Raw genomic sequence first — 21,103 nt, forward strand, 5'->3', positions numbered from 1 at the left:
CGCCCGCGCCATTCAGTCAGTAATGTCATTCGACGATATTACGAAAACGAGTGAATTTAGTAAGCGACTAGCTAGGTAAAGTGTAGTACGTGCGGTGGTGAATACTGTGAGTGGTGTCATTAACAAGTTTCTAATACTCGATTCTTTACTTCGGCATTTTTTAAGACAAAATTTGTAACGTTCCGTTTTTCCATTGGTAATTTCATATTGTTTGTGACACAATCTGAACACAAATTAAACCTTTTCCTTTTTAATCTCAAATTGTGAACTATAACATACCCATTATCTAAATTCTTATTTTTATTATCACAGATCTGGGATTCTTCTGAGCAGTCTTCGGTAACGCTACCAAACGGAATATTGACATTCAACAGCCTTATTATTTGTTTTGATTATTTTATTCCGTATCACGGTAAGGTATGCAAAGAAACCTCAGATAAATATTCTTCTTCTTTTGTTCAGTTACAGAATCCATTTTCAAAGATTAATGTTATTAAGTCAGGGAATTCATTTTTACCGAGTAAGATCAAGTTAGAAGTTAGACACAGAGAGAGAGATATATATTTTTTGTCATTTTTAGAATCGGTGGACTTGATTGGTATGTCTATTTTTATTAGGTGAATTAGGAGTTTGAACTTTGAACTGGTACCGAGTTGATGTAGATAGAATGAAATTGTGAAACGGTCTTTCTGTGCTTGGCTTTCTAACTGAGAACGTTTAGTGGTGACAAAATAATTATGAAATTTTGATAGTCATCGATGTAACTGGATTCCAACTGTGAAGGTAATTATGGGTTGTAAATTGAATAGGGATGATAATGAATAATGTTATGTAGTTGTGAATTGAAGCTAACCGTAGAATCAATTGAAATTTTTTTGACAGTAGTTTTTTTATTCTAGTTCTGCCAAGCTAATTTGAGTCGTAAATTGAATCGAAATTGAAAAAAAGTAAAAGTAAAATTGAAACTGATACATAAAAAACTGAACCTAACATTCAGGCAAAAGTGAGGCGTAGTAAATTTTAAAAAATATTGAGAGGACGAGACCACAAGTGGTTGAGATAGGAGCACCACTATATGAGAGTTGGGGGAATCCGTTAAGGGAGTGTGGAGATCTACCGGAGACTGCCAGAATCCTGGATCACCTGAATTCGAGAAGTCGGAGTGGGAGTTTACCAGTCATTGGTTTGAGTTATATTGATGGTTTCAAATAAGATTTCTATATAATATTGTAAGGTTTAATGCATTAAACCCTTTGGTATTTATTAAAATTATTATCGAGGCCATCATCGGATTAAAAACTCATTCTGAATCACCAACTATCTGGTTCCTTTATAATAGAATCAGTCCCATTTTTTTATATTTATATTTACTTTATTTACCTTATTGAATTTTCACACCGTTTTTCTTTGTTTTATTGGTAGTCTGGAAGTGTCTCATATCCCGGTGTAGCAACGTTGATCTACAGTGACGAGTGTTGAAAAGGGTGCCCTATTTCTATACAATTCTGTAGATGGCGCCCATTTAAGGACTTGGTTTTGGTAACCCTTTTTAGCACCCAGAATTGAGCTTCTATAAAGAATATAAGAAACAAACCACGCTCTTGCCTCCGCATCACCCACTGCTAGTCGTGGCACTTGCTCTAATTTCAGAAAAGAGTAAGGTAACGTTACACATTATGTTGGAAGCAAAAAAGAAGAAACGGCAGTGTAGGGCGGAATATATAAAATATGGATTTATTGAAAATCCCACAAATCCATCTTCGCCTATGTGCCTTCGTTGTCAAAAAACATTTTCGAATGCATTCAGATAAAAAGACAAAAGTGTGACTAATTTTCAAGAACTGGAAAAGAAACACTCAGCTCAGCCAACTGCGTCAAAACTTTTTACAGCGGCTTCTAAGCAATACGACGATAGACTCCGAGCTTCCTACAATATCTCCTACAGGTAAACCTCACACTATTGGAGAGGATTTAATTTTACCGGCAATAAAAGAAGTAAGAACTACTGTGCTCCATAAACCAGCGGCAGATATCCGAAAAATTCCTTTGAGTAATAGTTCCGTGCAAAGACGAATTGTTGAGATGGCTGAAAACATTGAAGAGTCATTGTGCAATCATCTGAAGACTTCTAAATTCTCAATTGAGTTAGGTGAGTCCACTTTACCAACCAATGAAGCATTGTTGTTGTCATACGTGAGGTTTATTAAAAAAGAGAAAATATATCAAGAACTACTATTTGCCAGAAATTTAGAGACGGATACAAAAGAAGAAACCATATATAATATACTGGAAAAATGTTATGATGAGAAAGAAATTCCGTTGAAAATATTATATCAGCTGCTACGGATGGCGCTCCGGCTATGACAGGACGTCACAAAGGCTTCATAGCGTACTTAAAAAATAAAATTCCAGATGTGCTCGCTGTACATTGCGGCGTTCATAGGCAACATTTGGTTGCGAAAAATTTGAGTGAGCGCCTCTCTCAATCACCGCAATATATCATCAAAGCAGTCAATAAAATCCGAAACAACTCTTTAAATGACCGATTATTTTTAATCAGCTTTGTGTTGCTAATGATGAAGATTTCAACTAATTACTATTTCACACAGAAGTGCGTTGGTTATCAAGAGGAAACTGACTGACTCGATTTTACAATCTATTTGACTCTGTAATAGAGTTCATGATATTGCGTACTTGACAGACCTGTATAAATTATTTAATGATGTCAATCTCCAACTTCAAGGTGACGACTTGAATTTCATTGAAACAAAAAATGTCATTGCTGCTTTTGTAGCTAATTGCTCATACAAGAATAATATCGGCAGACGTGAGTTTCATAATTTCCCTAATTTGTCAGCAGTATCCTTCAATAACAACGATTTGCTTGTTTACTGCTGACTGGGTGTTGGATCTTTTTTCAAATGTCAACACAGCAGCATCACCCCAGCTGGAAGAAGAACTCATAGAACTGATAACGAACGAGAAAATAAAAATAAAATTCAAAAATGGATACCAAGAATTTTGGCTACGAAAGCCAATCCCGCAATTGTACCCTGGATTGTGATCCATCGTTCAACGATTTTTGATAGCATTCCCAGATTGCAGATTACCGAACGCGGTGACTTACGGTTGTTTTTGAGTAAATTTGAGCCTGATATTGACAAACTTGTTAAAAATCATCGAATTCATACTTCACATTAGATTAGTTTTAAAATTTAAATTGAAATGTTTGTTTTAATGACATGAATAAAAGTTTTTCTAATATTAAAAAATGGTGTTTTACATTACCCCCATCAGAAAGTCTTATTTTCTAATGACACACATAATTTGATTATTAAAATAATGACTGCGATTGTGATTCTTAAGATGTAGTAAAGTAACATTTGAGGGGTGCTAGAAAATAATTAATTCTAGAAGTGGGCGGCAGACAAAATAAGTTTGAGAACCTCTGAACTAGATGGAGGTCATTTTGAACACTTTATCCGTTGATTGTGTTGCTATTGATATTACTTTTGTTGATTTCCTCGGTGTTTTTTCTGAAATAAACCGTTCAACATTTAATTTCTCAATAACGAATGAACCAATTTCTAAAAACATTACAGAAGTAATAGAGGAATAAAAGACCTTTCAAATAATGTATCACTCGACCCCTCATGCCATTGAAAAAAATAGGGGGGGGATAGTTGCTGATCGCAGGGGGGTGAAGTTTCGTATGTGATTTCCATATCAGAATTAGTCCTCCTAGGAATAACAATTGAGGTGTTCTTTGAAATTTTCGATTACACATCTGTTTATGACTTACAGGGGGGTCAAGTTTTCGTTGGGACGCCCTATATTTGCCAGGTAATTATTTTTTTCAAAACTTCTTTGGAGAATTTAATCACCACTAAAAACTGTATCGAAATATACAGTGTGTAACAATGAAAACTTAACAGAGCCGTTTTTGAAGAATTTCAAAAAACCTCGGACAGGTCGATTTCTAATTAAAGGGAAACACCTTTCAGATTAATCAGATTTTTTGTAGTACGCACCCCCTCGGAGGGGTGCGTCCGACGACCCTTATTTAGATAGGGAAAGTAGGTCGAGTGGCACCTTGTTTTAAAGGTCTTTCGAATACCTTTACAACTCTGTTACAAGAAAATTTTTGTAACGATTAGTTTTCGAGATAATTTGAAGTTAAAATTGACAAATTAATAATACATTAGACAGACCACTCGGTAACTTGTTTCGTTTCGAGCAGTTCTTCTTATCAGTTTTTTGTCAAATAAAATCCCTTTTTTGAAATCAATACCCACTCCTCTTCTTCCAGTTTTCATTAGTACATCGTTTGAATTTTTTGTTTGAACGGGTCGTGTATTGTTATTTGTTCAAAAATGCCTTACACTACTGCTGAAAGGGTTTCAGTTATTGCTTTATTTTTTGTCAACGACCAAAATACTAATAGAACATCAATTTTATTTAAAGAGCAAAACCCTGGTAAACATCTAAGCAGAAATCACGTTCTGGATTTGGTCACAAAATTCAGGGAGATAGGATTGGTTTTAAATAAGAAAAGAAATGTTCAGAGAAGAGTAGTGAATGACGATAATGCGATTGGACTGATTGGTCAAGTCATCGCCAATCCCAGGTTAAGTACCAGAGGTTTATCAGCAATGGCCGGAATAAGCCATATGAGCGCATGGAGAATTCTTAAAAATCACAAATTCCATCCTTACAAAATTGAACTTGTTCATGAACTCAATGAGGATGATTTTGACCGAAGACAGCAGTTTTGTGAGGGCATGAGTGAGAGATTAATGCAAAATCCCGAGCTGTTTTATAACATCTGTTTGTCGAACGAAAGCTCATTTTATTTAAACGGTTGCGTGAACCGTCACAATTGCCGTTCTTGGTCGAATGAAAACCCTAGACAATACGCAGAAATACATACCCAATATCCCTAAAAGTTGAATGTCTGAGCCGGAATATCAGGCAATCATATTATAGGTCAATTTTTCATTGATGGAAATTTAACCGGTGAATCTTATTTACAACTTCTTCAAGAGGCAATACAACTTCGTATAGTTGAAATAATTTAACAGGATCCAAGATGTCAAGATGAATTTATCCATTTTCAACAAGACGGTGTACCACCCCATTATGCCCAGCAGGTTCGAAATTTTTTGAATAATCATTTTGAAGGACATTGGATTAGCAGAAGAGGTCCAATTGAATGGCCAGCACGATCACCAGATTTAACACCACTGGACTACTTTTTGTGGGGATATTTAAAGTCTAAAGTTTATGCTACACAGCCAGCCAATTTGGATGAATTACGTCGTAGAATTGTTGATGAATGCCGAGCTATAACTCCTGAGATGTTGAATAATGGTAGAGCAAAATTCGAACAAAATCTTTATTGTTGCATGGAGCAAAATGGCGCACATGTTGAACATTTACTCTAAATTTCCTATGTGAGTTACCCTCATAAGGTGTTACTTTTTTTGTGTGTGCTTTAAAAACAATTATTGGGATTTATTAACCCTAAAACAGTTTTTTAAACTTTTCTGTGTCATCAGCATTCAAGGAAATCAGCAGGTTGTATTCGTTGTGTAGGTAAGTTTTTAGTATGATTCACTTTTTTATCAGAAGCATAAAATATCCACGTCAAAAGGCAACCTTCATAAGGAGGTGCCACTCAGTATAACTAAAATTTTCCCCGAAAAAATCTCCTCGTAATAAACAAATAATTCTTACTTTTTTACGAAATCAAATGGACACGTATTAGCAGGTTGTCATAAAAAGCAAAAATTTTTTTTATGAAAGTTCTGAACGTAAATTGTACCTTAAAAACAATTTGATTTATTTTAAAAAGAGTTGAACTCAATAAAAATACCTTTAAATTTTCAAATTATCTCGAAAACCAATCGTTACAAAAATTTTCTTTTAATAGAGATGTGAAGGTATTCGAAAGACCTTTAAAACAAGGTACCACTCGACCTACTTTCCCTATCTAAATAAGGGTCGTCGGACGCACCCCTCCGAGGGGGTGTGAACTACGAAAAATCTGATTAATCTGAAAGGTGTCCCCTTTTGATCAAAAATCGACGTGTCCGAGATTTTTTTAAAAATGTTACTTTTTATATTAAAAAACGGATCTGTTAAGTTTTCGTTGTTACACACTGTATACACTGATATAGTTTGTTATCTCCAGAAAATTGAAATGATAATTCAAGGAAAAAATACCTCCACAAAACCAATTAACGTCAACCTTCGCATAAGTTTATAGATCGTAAACGCTTTTATATTTTCTCAAACCTTCTCTGATAAGTTAGATACATTCAGTTGGGTGGATTAAATGGCAATCTTGTTAGCTAATTATATCTCTCGAGTTGGTATTGGCACACATATTCCTTGGATTTGTTGATTTTATTGAATGGTCAGAACAGTTCGATATATTTTAATGCCGCAATGCCGCATCAAATAACAATTGATATACAGTGTGGTGTATAATTAACTTCATAATATTGATTTTTGGTGTTGGTGAAATTTAATTGATCTCAATATAATAAAAACGTTACGAATGAAATAAGGCAGTGTTTCTCAAACTTTTTTGTGACGGAACCCTTTTGGAAAGCGAAATACTTGACGGAACCCAACAATATCGGGAGTTCAATCCCAACCTCGACCAGATATTTTCTCGAGAGAATTTTCCAGTTGAAGCTGGGATGATTCTGCAACGTTTTATGGCTGACGGACTGCGAACAGTCACGATGCTCTCTAGGTGGCTTGGGGAGTTATCAACATTACCTACCCAGGACACGAAGCTAATGACCAATTCAGTCGATGCCGGTGACACCCAAAAAAAACAAAACAATTGTTTTCAAAAGTGCATTCTTCAGTAATAAGCATAATGAAAGTACAATGCAACAGCTACTTATTACTTACTTACATAACAATTTTAATAATAGAAGATATATTTTGTGTTCGTGATGGCATATGTTGAGGATTCTGTTTCGCACTGGGTGACGTAAAGCTTTCTATTTCTCTTTTACCAACGCAAATAATCCAAAAATATATTTTTTTCGAGGCCTGGAATACTGTTGTCTGTTTATCTTGCAATGATAAATTCAATTCGTTCAGTTTTTCAAAGATATCCGCCATAAAAGACAGTCGAAACAATTAAGTTTTATCATAAAAACGGTTTTTCACATTGAAAGAAGTATCTGAAAGGAACATTTATAACTCGGCTCTGAGTTCAAATAGCTTTGTTGAAGTTTTACCCCGAGACAGCCATCGCACTTCTGTATGGGAACAGCAGGGATTTATGTTGGCTGCCATAATCTTCACACAATAATGAGAACAGTCGGGATTGTAGTGGTCGTGATTTGATAAAATGAATTATTTTTACCGCTTTATCCATAACTAATTTCAGATTTGACGGCATTTGCTTCATCGCAAGTGTTTGTCTATGCAAGAGACAATGACTGGAACTACAATTAGGCGCTTTATTTTTTAATCGTGACACCACTCCTGCTGTTTCACCCGTCATCGCCTTGGCCCATCTACACAAATATCAATGCAATCGTTCCAACTGAGAGAATTTTCTTCACAGTATATATTTATTTGATTAAAAAAAAATTCTCCGGTAGTGTTTATGGGCAGCGGTGAACACATGAGCATGTCTTTTTCAAAAGAACTTTCATATGGACACCTCACGATTACCAACAAGATAGCCAGATCAGCGATATCAGTCGACTCATCCATTTGCAAGACGAATCGTGTTTTTCGTGGACGTGTAACTAGTTAATAAATTGATGGATGTAGTCGTTACTACGTGATAGGAAATCATAATGAAGGAAAGAGAATTGAAACATTCTATATTTTTCACCACTTTTATTTGTAACTAACGTTACTGCAGTTTCGTCCTATAAGGACATTTTCAAACTTATACGTTAAACTAACAATGATTGTTTGAAGGCGGTAGACAATGTTTCGTGTTGTATTTCATCAGTTCGGACTTCCATTGTCTAATATAATATAAATTGATTTGAAATCCCTGGAAAAAATAAACAGATTAACCGAAAGTAACAATTTTATTAAAACAAAAAACTGAAATTACACGGAAATAACATACAAGCTACAACCAGAAAAATAAAAAATTGAAATATTAATAAAAGCTGGAAATTAAAAAATATTATTAACAAAAATGAAAAATAAAAAGATTCCAAACCAAGTTACGTCACGACGTTTCGATTGTTAGTATCCACAATCGTCTTCAGGTGATAACTGGACTTATTCCTCCGAGATCTGACTATTTATAGGTCATTCGGATGCTTCCACCTTTCACCTATCCCCTCTTTCAGTTTCATTGGTTTTAGCGGGAGATGACCGGTTGGCGGGAGTTGGTCGTATTTTGCTTGATATGAGGTTTCCATATGTTAGGTATCTCTACGCTAGCTTGATTAAATGCGTTGTTGGACAACATATACGCGGCTTCCTTGAATTTTCTCCTAAATCAGTGTTCCTCTTTGTGGATGATTTCAGCTTGAGCCCATTTGATATTATGTTGATGAGTCCAAACATGCTCTGCTATTCCGGATTTGCTGGTTTCTTCGGTTAATCTTCTCAATTTTTTCAAGAATTTCAAATCAATTTATATTATATTAGACTGATGAACTGATGAAATACCTAACAATGATTGATTACATGAGCCCTTATATAACACCACTGTAGGTAATAATAGGTAGGTACTTAGCTTGATCACAGCAAATGTAACAATCAGCAATGTCTCTTCGCTTGGTGGGAGAAGTTCGCGCATATCCGTCGCGTTGATGAGTCCGCCATTTTGGGAAGTGACAGACTTTCTCATTCTGCTTTTGGCTTTGCTCTTGTTAGGACGTATATTATGTTACCTGTGTTCTGTGCATATCGTGAATTTTAACTTTCAACATAATGGAAAAAGTAATAGGTGGTGGACACGTTTGTGCTATATTATAGAACCAGTGATGTGCTCCAGCCAGGGCCGTCGCCATGGGGGGATGGGGGAAACCTCCCCCTCTGCTTTTTAGACTTGGGAAAAAGTTGGAAAATTTTGGTCCGTGAAGACAGAAAAAAATAGTGGTAAAAAATATTTAAAAAATGTAAAGAATTAAAATGAGAGAAAAGAAAGGGAGAGGTGATAAGAAAAGGGAAAGAACCAGGAGAAGGTTGGGATTTCCCAACATGCATAACTTGGAGATCCCATACTTTGAAATTCTGAGTTGTTTGAAAACTTCAAAAAAGTTCAATTCCTCCCAAGTAAGAGAACAGTCCTGAACAGTCCACAAATTTTGAAGTGACAATTTTACAAAATTCCCAACTTTTCGCTGTTTTTTCGACTTGGAAAAGTTGGGAAACTTTGGGCCGTGAAGATAGAAAAATAATAATGGAAAACAATACGCACAATATTGTGTTGTTTCCATTTCATTTGTATTGAATATTCCTATACATGGTGGATATGGTGGAATAACACGGACCTTGGTCTAAAGTAAAATAATTTCCATTATTATTTTTATAATTTTACCAAAATTTATTTTTGTTTGTGCATACCCTAACGGGCATAAGTATTCAGCCAATCTTTGGATAGCTAAGTAAGAAAATTAATATATTATAGTAGTAACTAATTCCTTGGCTTTCATTTTTTCGAAAGTTGGTAAATTTTGCTGGTGGGGTTGGGAAAATTTGAATTTCCTCCCCCACCTGGTTTTTCTTTTCGCTACGGCCTTGGCTCCAGCAAAATGTTATGAAATATATTTGCGGATACTTGATAAATAAATTACTGAAAATTCATAGTTGTGACATTTGTGTGAGTTATTCCAAAACAAATTGTAAATTAAATAATTAATCTCTGTACTATTTTTTCAGAGCATTTCAAAATGGAACACTTGACACATTCGGTAACTTGAGGATGCCCAAAAATGAATTTGTTCATTTTATTTCCTCCTTGGAAATAAACTTCCAAAGCAATTTTGAGAATCTTATTGCAGGAACAAATGTCATTGCAGGATTTGTATCATTGTTTGAATAATTTGATTATAACCATCCATATGAAAATTTCCCAATATCTCACCTTTTGAAGTTATATAGTATAGTAAGATTATTTCATACAATAAAATATATAAATAGGAATTTTAAATCTCATAAAAATATTGCCAAAAAGAAAAGGGAGAATAAAATAATAATTTGGAGACACGAATAAATGTTTTAAAATGAATAATTTGTATTTCTAGTATTTTCCTTATATAATAATCATCAGCTACCCTGGAAACCTAGAAGGATCCTAAGTGGGTCAACTACATGATATTGACATTTCAGGAGGGTGAAAAACGTTCTGTGAACGTATTACTGAAAAAGAATGAAAAGATTGATGTAATAAAAGTGAGTTGATGTTTGAATAGAACTTACCTATGTATGTATAAAGAAAATAAATTTATTTTGAAAAAGAGTTCATTCTAAAATGCAAGGAGAACGTCAATTCTTATAATAAAGAACAAGCAATTCAACTGAAAGGTTAATTAGTAATTTACAATATCACATTTATTTTAAGATAGGTAGATCATAAAGTTATACCAAAAGGTTGATTGCTGGACAATTTCTCCTTCATATTCCAGTTGATTGAACCATTGTATTCCTACTGGTGATTTTAGAAATAATTCGGCTGTTTTGATATTTTTTGAAAAAGTAATGTAACCATATAGAATGTCTGCACAAGAATTAATATCTAAATTGAATTTGGGTCCATTCCGTAAGGTATATCAAAATTAAATGAGCATTTTGGATATAAAAAAGATTGAGTGCGAACCTTTTCAAAACCATTTCGCGAGTCCTGCCCTCTTATCGTCACTTCCCAAAATGGCGTCGAGATACTTGTCCACATCAAAGGCGGCATGGCCAAGTGTCCATGCTGAATGTTACCTATGCTGTGGCTTGATTGAGAACCTGAATTTTATTTACTAGTGACAATATGGATATGCTAATTTGAAAACCGGTGAGTAAACTAAATCGATTTGATCATTTAACAGGTTGCACTCGCAATGTTTATGCTTGTGAATTTCCAAGGATTCCAAATAATTGAGTTTGCAACCCTTCCTTGCTTAGTGCAAAATTTGAACTTGTGGTTGCATGCCAAGGAATGGTTTGAATACATCCAATAATCTTTACATAGTCTGAAGGACCTTTCATGTTCAGTATACCGTTTTTGGAAATTTCGATCACATTGTCCCACATAAACACTATTACACTCGGGACACTTAAGCTTATAAACTCCAGATTTCTCCTACTTGTCCACTTTATCTTTGGCATTGAGAAGGAAATCAGATGACCTGGCATGTGGTCTGAATGCCACTTCCACATTGTTTTTTCTGAAGAAACCCGAGATTATCCCGTTCTTTTACCAAAATATGTTAGAGTTACCCATTCCTTGATTTCTTATTGTTTAATCCGAGGGTATATTAATCTGTGAGTGAATTTACGGCTTTGTTTTTAGACTAACCTCTGGATTGTATCTGCGTTGAAACCATTATTATGACCTATCTGTGTAATTATATCAATTGCCCTAGCTAGATTGTTAACAGACAAAGGCAATAAGAATGCTCTGTGCTACATGAATTGCAGGCTGCTAATTTATGACTCTCTGGATGAAAAGAATCACTTGGGACGGTAATGTCTGTATACGACTGCATATAATAAACATTTCAATTTGTGGAGAAGAATTTTGTGATTCATTTCATCGAACGCTTTAGCGAAATAGGTGTACACCGTGTCTGACTGAAGTCCCCAATTATTCTTTCTAATTGTTATGGAGTTTATTTAATTTGATTTGCTGAGATTTTTTCATACGATATGAACTCGATTAGTTTTGGCAAAATAATTGAGTGCGGCTATCGGCCTATATTTGCAATTGAGTCTTTTATTTTCTTTTTTACTGAGTTGGTGGCCCATTGTCCAATTATATTTTCGTAAAAAGTCGTAACCCATTTTGGTGATGGAGAAAAATACCAGATTTATATCGTGCAGGTATAAAAAGTCTCCTGAAGTCAAGCTATCAGAGTTTGGCAGAATTAAAGTAAAAATGCATTATGATCAGTACTTTTTGCTAAAAAAGACATTAATGTTAAATCACCTATGGCCGACATGACACTACCAACTGTGATACCTTGTTTGATAGGCATGTCAATTTTTCATTCAATACTGATTTATTTTCAAGAATCAGATGAGCTGTTTCTAAGTAATCAACAGTTTTATATTCGTTTCAATAATCAGCAAACAAACGGTGAATATCACTACAGTGAATTCCAATAAATGTTCGAGACGAATACCAACCAATTTTCTGATAATCTATCTATACTAATATGAATGTGATAGTTTGTGAGGTTGGATGTTTGTGACTTTTTCACGCCTAAACGACTGAACGGATTTTGATGAAACTTCACATAAATATAGTTTATACATCAGAATAATATATAAGCTACAATTTACAAAGATTTTTTGTAATTTTGGTCATAATATAAGTAAGTCGGAAAAATTCTTGCTCCCTGAGAGCGAAATTTTTTATTTACTAAATTTTTTAAGAAAAAATATGAATTACTAGCTGGTTCCCGCTCATATATTAACGTACAGCCGAAGCTACTAAACCTAGAATCTTGAAAATGCAGGAAGGTTCTTTGTATAGCGTGAATAAGCATCAACCCCTATTTTTCCTCCCAAGGAAGAAAAATAGGGGTTCGAAGATTTATTGAATTTCGTCCGTTTTGAAGTAAAAAACCTCAAGTTTTGGGTTGATGAAAGAATATTGTAACTATTTGTTTAAAATGGTCTGTCACGAAACTTGATGTCACAAACCAAATTCTACGCGAGGGAAGCCGCGGGCAACAATAAGTAATGAAATATGTTCACTAAATCTATTATTACATTATGAAATGTTCTTGGGGTACACGGGGTACTTTTTTGCACGAACTCTTTTTCTACTCCCAACCACGGATTCTGAAATAAACTGCGGTTGCGTATCGTACACTTCAGATGTCACGTATCTCCTCAAAAATATCTAGAGGCGTCATATCAAAGGATCCAGTTGGCCGTTATACCTATTAATCGGTTTGACGAACCTAAACGAGTTTTCAAGTGATGACGTTTCAACAAGGTGAGGTACGACTGGACCACCTTATTTTCTCTCATTTTTTTTCATGTGATGGTTGAGATAAAATAAAACCTATTTTCAATATTTCCGTTTTAGATCAAATTCGGAATTTCCCCAACGTTGGAATATTCGACATCTGGTATATGCGTGGTCAAATTTATTCCGTGCAATTTCGAGATGATTTTGCCTGCGCAATGTTGTTACAACGCCAACGCCTTCTTTGAAGCTCTATATTTTCAACACGGTATTTCCCGGAATAAATAATTTTCGGGTGACAAATCAAAAATAGAAGGCAGGTCAGCCTAAGATGACGGTTCTATTTATAAAGGAATGCGAGATTTGGAGATCTATCTTTTCATTTTTTAATGAAGCTTCATATATTTTCTTTCGAAGATATTCCATATAGCAAAGGAGCCCATGATGCAAAATGGGGATTTACTCGAGCGTCATAGAGACATATTAAGTTGCAAAGCTTAGATGATAAGAAGAAACAAATGTTATATAATATATACCTTTTCATTGGTGGGGGATGCGGCTATAGATTTTAAAATATAAAAAAATACTGTTGCATGAACATACTCGAGCGCGTCAGATATTGATAGCATCAATGTCCTACGTATTCTCAATAATGTTGGTATGTTGATCTGATCGTTTGCATGATGTGGTTGGTTGTACGTAAGGGTTAGAAGTGAAAAGAAAAAAAATTAATCGAGCGCGTCAGATTTTCTAAGGGAGTGTTAAGTGCAACAAAAAAAATCTCTTATTCAATAATCTGATGATTTCGATCTGACGCAAACTCGCGGCCATTATTATTATGTGCAAAAAAAATTCGCCATTTTGAAATACTCAAGCGCGTCAGATTGAGATATATATGGTTCATCTTTATGTTTTAGACGTGCTGTCTCATAATCTGACGATTATCTAGACAATTATCTAGACGATTATCTGACAAAAACAATATTTTTTTTATTTTTTCAATTCATTGAACTTAATTAATTGAAAAGCTCAGGAAATAGCATGCAAATAAATAAGTGTATGTTTTTTTCAGTAGAATACTTGTATTTATAAGAAAATAATTTCAAAAAAATGCTAAAAATATTTTATTTTTTATAATCAATTTATTAATTAATGAAGGAAAGAGAAATGAAACTTTGTTTGTATGTTCTTTACCACTTTTATTTGTAACTAACGTTACCGCAGTTACGTCCTATATATTGTATAAGTTTGAAAATGTCCTTATAGGATGAAACGTTAGTTACTAATAAAAGTGGTAAAAAACATACAAAGTTTAATTTCTCTTTTCTTCATTTGATTTTCTACCACGTAGTAACGGCTACATCCATCAATTAATTGAATAATTAATCATCTTCATCACGAACGAGTCTCTGTGATCAGAGTGGGGACGGAGTGAGAGAGTAATAGATAGAGAAAAAGTGAATAGAGAATAGAGGAATAGAAACTAGGAGAGGGAAATATATGTATCACACAGCTGCACGCATTAAACTTTATCGACGAATGTTTGTTATTTCGGCTTGCGGAAATTGTCAGATTATATATTTTTCCTTATCCTTGAATTATTTCCTTCTTGATAAAAAAAATTAGTTACGCTCGAGAATGTCGAAATGACGTTATTTTTTTACAACTTTGCTGCCCTTCCCTTGCTTCAAGTCACTTTCAAATTATCAGATTACTGGAATATATACTTTTTAGCAGGTAATTAACTCACCCTACCTTAATCTGATGCGCTCGAGAATTTCTGATGATCAATTTTTTCTACTAATCTGATCCTTTATCTTCACAGGCGGCCTTATATTATTATATTATATTTTTTTGGAGGATGCAACTAATATTTCCTTTGTTTTCAGTATTTTACAATTAATGTAAGTTACAAAAAGGATTCGAAGCTCTATAACTTCTATTTGATTATTTGCGAGCGCTTTCGACAGCTGGTCGTGCTTCATCCTCTAGGCACTATTCTATCTCTAGATAGATCTAGAGATACAAGAGGCACTATTCTATCTCTCGATAGATCTAGAGATAGAATAGTGCCTAGAGGATGACAGCACGACCAGCTGTCGAAAGCGCTCGCAGATAATCAAATAGAAGTTATAGAGTTTCAAATCCTTTTTGTAACTTACATTAATAGTAAAATATTATGTATGAGGCTCATATTTGGTGGAGGTACTTAACCGGGTACAAGGTATCCCCCTGTATATTAACCTGCCACGCTTTAGTAAATCCCGAAATCCCCGCTTGGGCTACCCTATTAATAGGAAATGTATACACAAACATGTGTACCTAGGAACTTAGATTTACAACTATATGGTGAATAAATCGAGTTTTATTTTCAAAAATTGCTGCAGGTCATAGTTTTATTTTGGTTTTTCATTTTTCGATAAATTATTGTTCATCAATTTTATCGATTGAAGTCCTCTTATATTAGTGTATTCAGTTTCAAAACTTTATATTGAAATTTCCGGATAGAATATTGTATGCAAGAAAAATCAATTATTTTCATTAGCAACCCATATCGCAACCTGAGGAGTATTTGTAGCTCGTTTCCGATTAATGTGTTTCATGACAGAGTTGATTGATTCCTGGTGTTCATTTTTCCAGCCGCAAACAGTTGATTGAGATATCCTTGTCAGAGTTCGGTTCCGGAGGTCACTTCGGTTGTTGTATCGTATTCACAGGTGAAGGACAAATACTCTAGTTCACAAGCCGGAATTTTTCATCAAAAGACATGAATCCAATGAGCGATAGCCTATTGGATTCGATATGTATATTTTCTGCTCCCTCTGTTTTGAACGAATCATTACGCGTTCGACAGCAGGTAGGTAATGGCTCATTTAGAATACACGTGTATTCTAAAAAATGGCGTCCACTTCCGTAAGAAATGTTAAAAAATGAGGAGATATGAATACATTCAATTGTCCAAAAGCCAAAATCAGTGAATGTATCGTTTAATAGTTTGTGGGTTGGTAATGAAACTAGTTTTATCCGTGAATAACAACCATGTGTTTTAATTATGAGCTGTCATTCAGTATCTCGTAAAAATTCCAAATGAGCGATAACGATGAAAAAATTTGGGCTTCCCCACCAGATATTACCAAGCAAGCAAATATTGCGACGAATAATTTGCTGCTAGCAAAATCAAGAGAGAAATACGAATATAATTTCGAAAATTTTATGAGTTGGAGAGAGAAGAAAAACAGCTTCGTTTTCCGAAAACGTTATTCTCGTTTATTTCGAAGATTCAGCAAAAACTACAAAACCATCGTCATTATGAGCAATTTACTCAATGCTGAGAAGTACCTTGAATATCAAGAAAAATGTGGAAATCAGCATATAATCCAAATTACGTGCCTCTCTAAAAAGAAAATCTGATGGTTATAAACCGAAGAAATCTTCGAGGCTTACCACTGAAAAAATAATTCAATTCATTAAGGAAGCTCCAGATGCCAAATATTTGTTTTCGAAGGTAACACAACTCCGCTCTTCCCGTCTATTCATTTTTTATAAACTGTTTGCAACAATTTTTGAAATACTAAGACACAACATGAAGGTTAAAACTGAATTATTCAACCTCACCAGCCAAGCAGCCAATCATATGTCATTTGCCAGACGCCTCTAAAGGAAAACCTACTTTCGTTAATTCTATGAACTATATCAGCCAAGCAAAAGGATTTAAAAATATTTTACAGACCAAAAAATACCTGTTCGCACTTGTATTTGACATATTATATCATTTGAGACTCTTCAAATCTATATTTTCACTCACAAAGTGAATATCAATTATGTTTACTACTCATATCACAATCAGACATCACATTGGAAATTGCTAGAGTAGCTCAGCGGTAACGCGTTTCAATTCTGACTCACTGACTGAATGAATTTATTATCCAAAGCCATAATCTCAAACAAATATATTGTAGGTACCATTCCTTTCTACGGTCAGTCGTAGAAAAAGTACAGTACTCACCTCGAGGATAAAGTCAATTACTCGCGAATTATCGCACTCGTCTAACGCCTCGTGCTTACCATTTTTCGTTCGTGGGCAATTGGCTTCTTATCCTACTTGGTACGCAATTTCGTGAGGTATAGTTTATGAAAATACTCTTAATGATCTCACAGTACACAAAAATTGCTATTGTTATTAACAAATCTGTTTAAAAAATCTATTTGAAATCTGTTTTTCCGTTAATCAGCTGATTAAAATGAAAACAAGAAAGCTTCTAGTTTTTCATTAATATATTTGACTGTAACTCATCGACATTTCATTGTTGTCTATTATGACCATTCCTAAAAAGTTTCTGTTTGAGCTAATGATTTGAGTACGGTCTAAATGTTGAAGAAAACCAATTGCTGAATTGTCGACGTTTCGAAACTTTATTGTTTCATCTTCAGGACTATTTAGGGCGACTTTCCGAGTTCAAAAAGGGGGAAGTGAATAAACTTGACATAAAGTATAAATACATACACAGGTTCACGAAAAACTTTGACACAGACACGAATAATTTTTGGGAAAAAATGTGGGGAATCTTCCAAAGAGAGGAAGAAAGCAATCATTTTAAAAAATTAGCTTATTCAAAGATGTGTAGATTATGCAAAGAGGTGACTTTTAGACCCAAACTAGAAGAAAAAGCCCGCTCAAAACATTACTTTCACATAAACAGTGAATTACACGAAAGAAAAATATTTTGGCGGTAATTACTACAACATGAATACCGAATTATGCAAGTTTTCACTTCACTATATGATTTTGATGTGGTTAATGAATTTGTTTTTGCGATATCGATAGAAACTTTTCTTTGAAGGTGGTTGACAATGTTTCGTGATGTATTTCATCAGTTCGGACTTCCATTGTCTAATATAATATAAATTGATTTGAAATCCCTGAAAAAAAGAGAGATCATCGCTAACATATTGTCCAACTTAGGAGTGTTCTCTATATGCATCATCATTATTATTGTTTTACTTCACACATTTCAATATTCTGTCCACGCACAAGTTCACAAGTTTTACTTTTGTGGATCTTCTTTTCTTTTCTAAAGTAAATGGAACTTCAAACGTTCCAGCCAGTCTCTATATACCTACACAGTAGGTTTAATGGACTGACACCTATCAGAAAACAACTACTCCCCTGGCTAATACCACGAAGGGCGTTGGATTATATCCGACAGGCGTCAGTGCAGGAATTTTCACAGAAAATGTCCTGCATATGCAATTGGCAATACAACTGAAAGAGTCGACCTTCAATTATGGAACGGGCACACTTGCAGACCGGTTTCGGGCTTATTAGCCACTCATCAGTGCAAGATAGTGACCATCATCGACCTGAAGTCAATGATATTCCACAATTGAAAATCGGAAATACAAATTCAGTATCTGAATCAGAAATCCAACCACCATCCATCGACTAAGAAAGGAATCATCAAGACTCTACTAGACCGTGCTTTCGGGCTCTGTAATACAAAGGAAATTCTCGAAAAGGAACTAGGCATCATCAAAAATGACCTTCAACGGAATGGTTACTCTAGAGTGATGGTAGAACAGGCTTTAGCTAGAAGACAGCAAGAGTTCCACAAGGAAGAGAAGCCGTCACAACCAGCACTTGTACTTCCCTACATCAGATGATTATCGGAAAGGATAAGAAGAATTGGGTCCAAGTATAACATCAGGACCTGCTTCAGATCTGGGAACAGTATCCGTAGCAGCCTCACAAAAACCAGGCCACCAAACGCGGACTGCGATTCCAAGAATTCCATTTACCGGATACCCTGCGAGTGCGGAGAATCATACATCGGTGAAAACTTAGAGACCATTGAAAGTTGGCATTGCTGAGCCCACGAAACACACACAGCGAGGAGAAACCAGCAATTCCGGAATAGCAGAGCATGTTTGGACTCATCAACATAACATCAAGTGGGCTCAAGCTGAAATCATCCACAAAGAGGAACAACGCATTTAGTCAAGCTAGCGTAGAGATACGTAACATATGGAAACCTCTAATCAAGCGAAAAACGACGAACTCCCGCCAAACGGTCATCTCCTGCTAAAACCAGTGAAGCGGAAAGAGGGAAGAGGGGATAGGAGAAAGCACTGGAATGACCTATAAATAAATAGTCGGATCTCGGAGGAATAAGTCCAGTTATCACCTAAGACGATTGTGGATACTAATAATCGAAACATCGTGACGTTACTTGGTTTGGAATCTTTTAATTTTTATTTTTCATTTTTTGTTAATAATATTTCCTATTTTTTTATTTTCAGCTTTTATTAATATTTCAATTTTTTTTTCTGGTTGTTGCTTGTATGTGTTATTCCTTTGTAATTTCAGTTTTTTGTTTATTAAAATTGTTATTTTCAGTTAATCTTTTTTATTTTTTTCAGGGATTTCAAATCAATTATAATTATATTAGACAATGGAAGTCCGAACTGATGAAATACGACTGGAAACTTCTTTCCAATTCAACATAAATATCGAAACACGTGTTACGATTTTGTATACTTTGCGAAAATCTCACATTCAAGTATTTTCCCCATTGAAACTATTTTGGGTCGAACAAGTTCCGTTTTGGCTTCCACTCTACAAATTAATTTATTAACGCGTATACCGACCTTGAATCCAGGAAATAAAATTTCATCAAGTTCCCATCACCGATGTTTTGATAATGTGTCAATAATAATATATTTCATCAGATTTTTAGCGATTTGGTTTTCTCTGACGATATCAGAGTTTTCAAATATGTTCAAGTGTTTGAAAAAAGTCGTCTCGAGAGGGCTTTTTCATTTGGTTTGTAATTAAAAAAAACTACACATCACTACAGAAAAATCCTTGAGGCGCCCCAGGGCGCCGCGGCGCACTCTTTGAGAAACACTGCCTTATACCGCTGTTTTGATTCGGCATAGGTATCATCAATGATATCAGGCTGTACCTTGAATGTAGCCTTGCTCATAATCATATCACTGTTTCTTACTCTTCTTTACTCTAATTATAATTTTATTCATGAGGTTTGATGATTTCCCTATGGAAGGTACCGACACGGTATTTTAGTTCACGTACTAAAACTAGGGGTCCTCGAATTTAAATGGGACCTTTATTATTTGAGGTGTGATCAGCTACTGCTGATGGTTTGCCTCATGTTCTTGTGCATATCTATTTTGAAGCACCTAAAGTTCAGTAACTGTAGGGTCTTTCAACAGGAACTTCCGTACTTTGACAATTTAACACTCCACAGTCAATTTTCTGGGAAAGGCACCATCCACATTAGAATCGACAATGCCGAAAATTAATTTTCAACAGCGTCTATAGTAAAACCAATAATGATTGAGAGTAAAGCGCGTTGTCATATCCAAATTTTACGTTACCAGTTTATAGCAGAATCAAAATATAGTAAGCAGTAGAGTTGTAGGTTGTGGCAAATTATAGATAATACACAATACTAGTACGATTAAAAGGTATCATTTATGACAAAAATCAGTAATGAGCTTCACAGTTTCTTTTTCAGAAATGAGCTGCCCACACTACAAACAGTTCTGGAGGCACTTAGCGATCATGAATTGGTCCCAAAAATGGGTAAAGAAACTTTTAGGAAAATTGAACACGAAATGAAATATACGTACGGAAAAGTTGACAGAAAAAGCATTCTCATTGAACGTCAAGAAATAATAGCATGGAGAAGAAACTATGTAAGAAAAATTGACGAATATCGGGAGCTCAAAAAAAAACTGTACTTCATGGACGAGACATGGGTTAACCAAGGACATACGGTCAAGAAAGTATGGCAGGATGGTGATATAACAAGTGCACGACAAGCCTTTATTGAAGGTTTGTCAGTTGGGTTAAAACAGCCATCTGGAAAAGGTAGTCGTCTGATAGTTACGCATATAGGAAGCGACAGTGGATTTTTACCAAATTAATATATTAAATCTAAGAAAACAGGC

General features: G+C 34.9%; 1 long non-coding RNA gene across 1 annotated transcript in view; it reads left to right on the forward strand.

The window, feature by feature from the left end:
- The first annotated feature begins 648 nt into the window (after positions 1–648).
- LOC141480707 (uncharacterized) overlaps positions 649–21,103 on the forward strand; it is a 41,221-nt gene continuing 20,766 nt past the window's right edge. The window contains exons 1-2 of the long non-coding RNA XR_012464509.1: positions 649–783; positions 900–1,256. This is a non-coding gene — a long non-coding RNA (uncharacterized lncRNA). The remainder of the gene's footprint in view (positions 784–899; positions 1,257–21,103) is intronic.

This window comes from Leptinotarsa decemlineata, unplaced genomic scaffold, assembly GCF_025532065.1.
Source record: "Leptinotarsa decemlineata unplaced genomic scaffold, Ldec_3_MD MMD2_tig00000008_RagTag_RagTag, whole genome shotgun sequence".
NCBI classification, from domain to species: domain Eukaryota; kingdom Metazoa; phylum Arthropoda; class Insecta; order Coleoptera; family Chrysomelidae; genus Leptinotarsa; species Leptinotarsa decemlineata.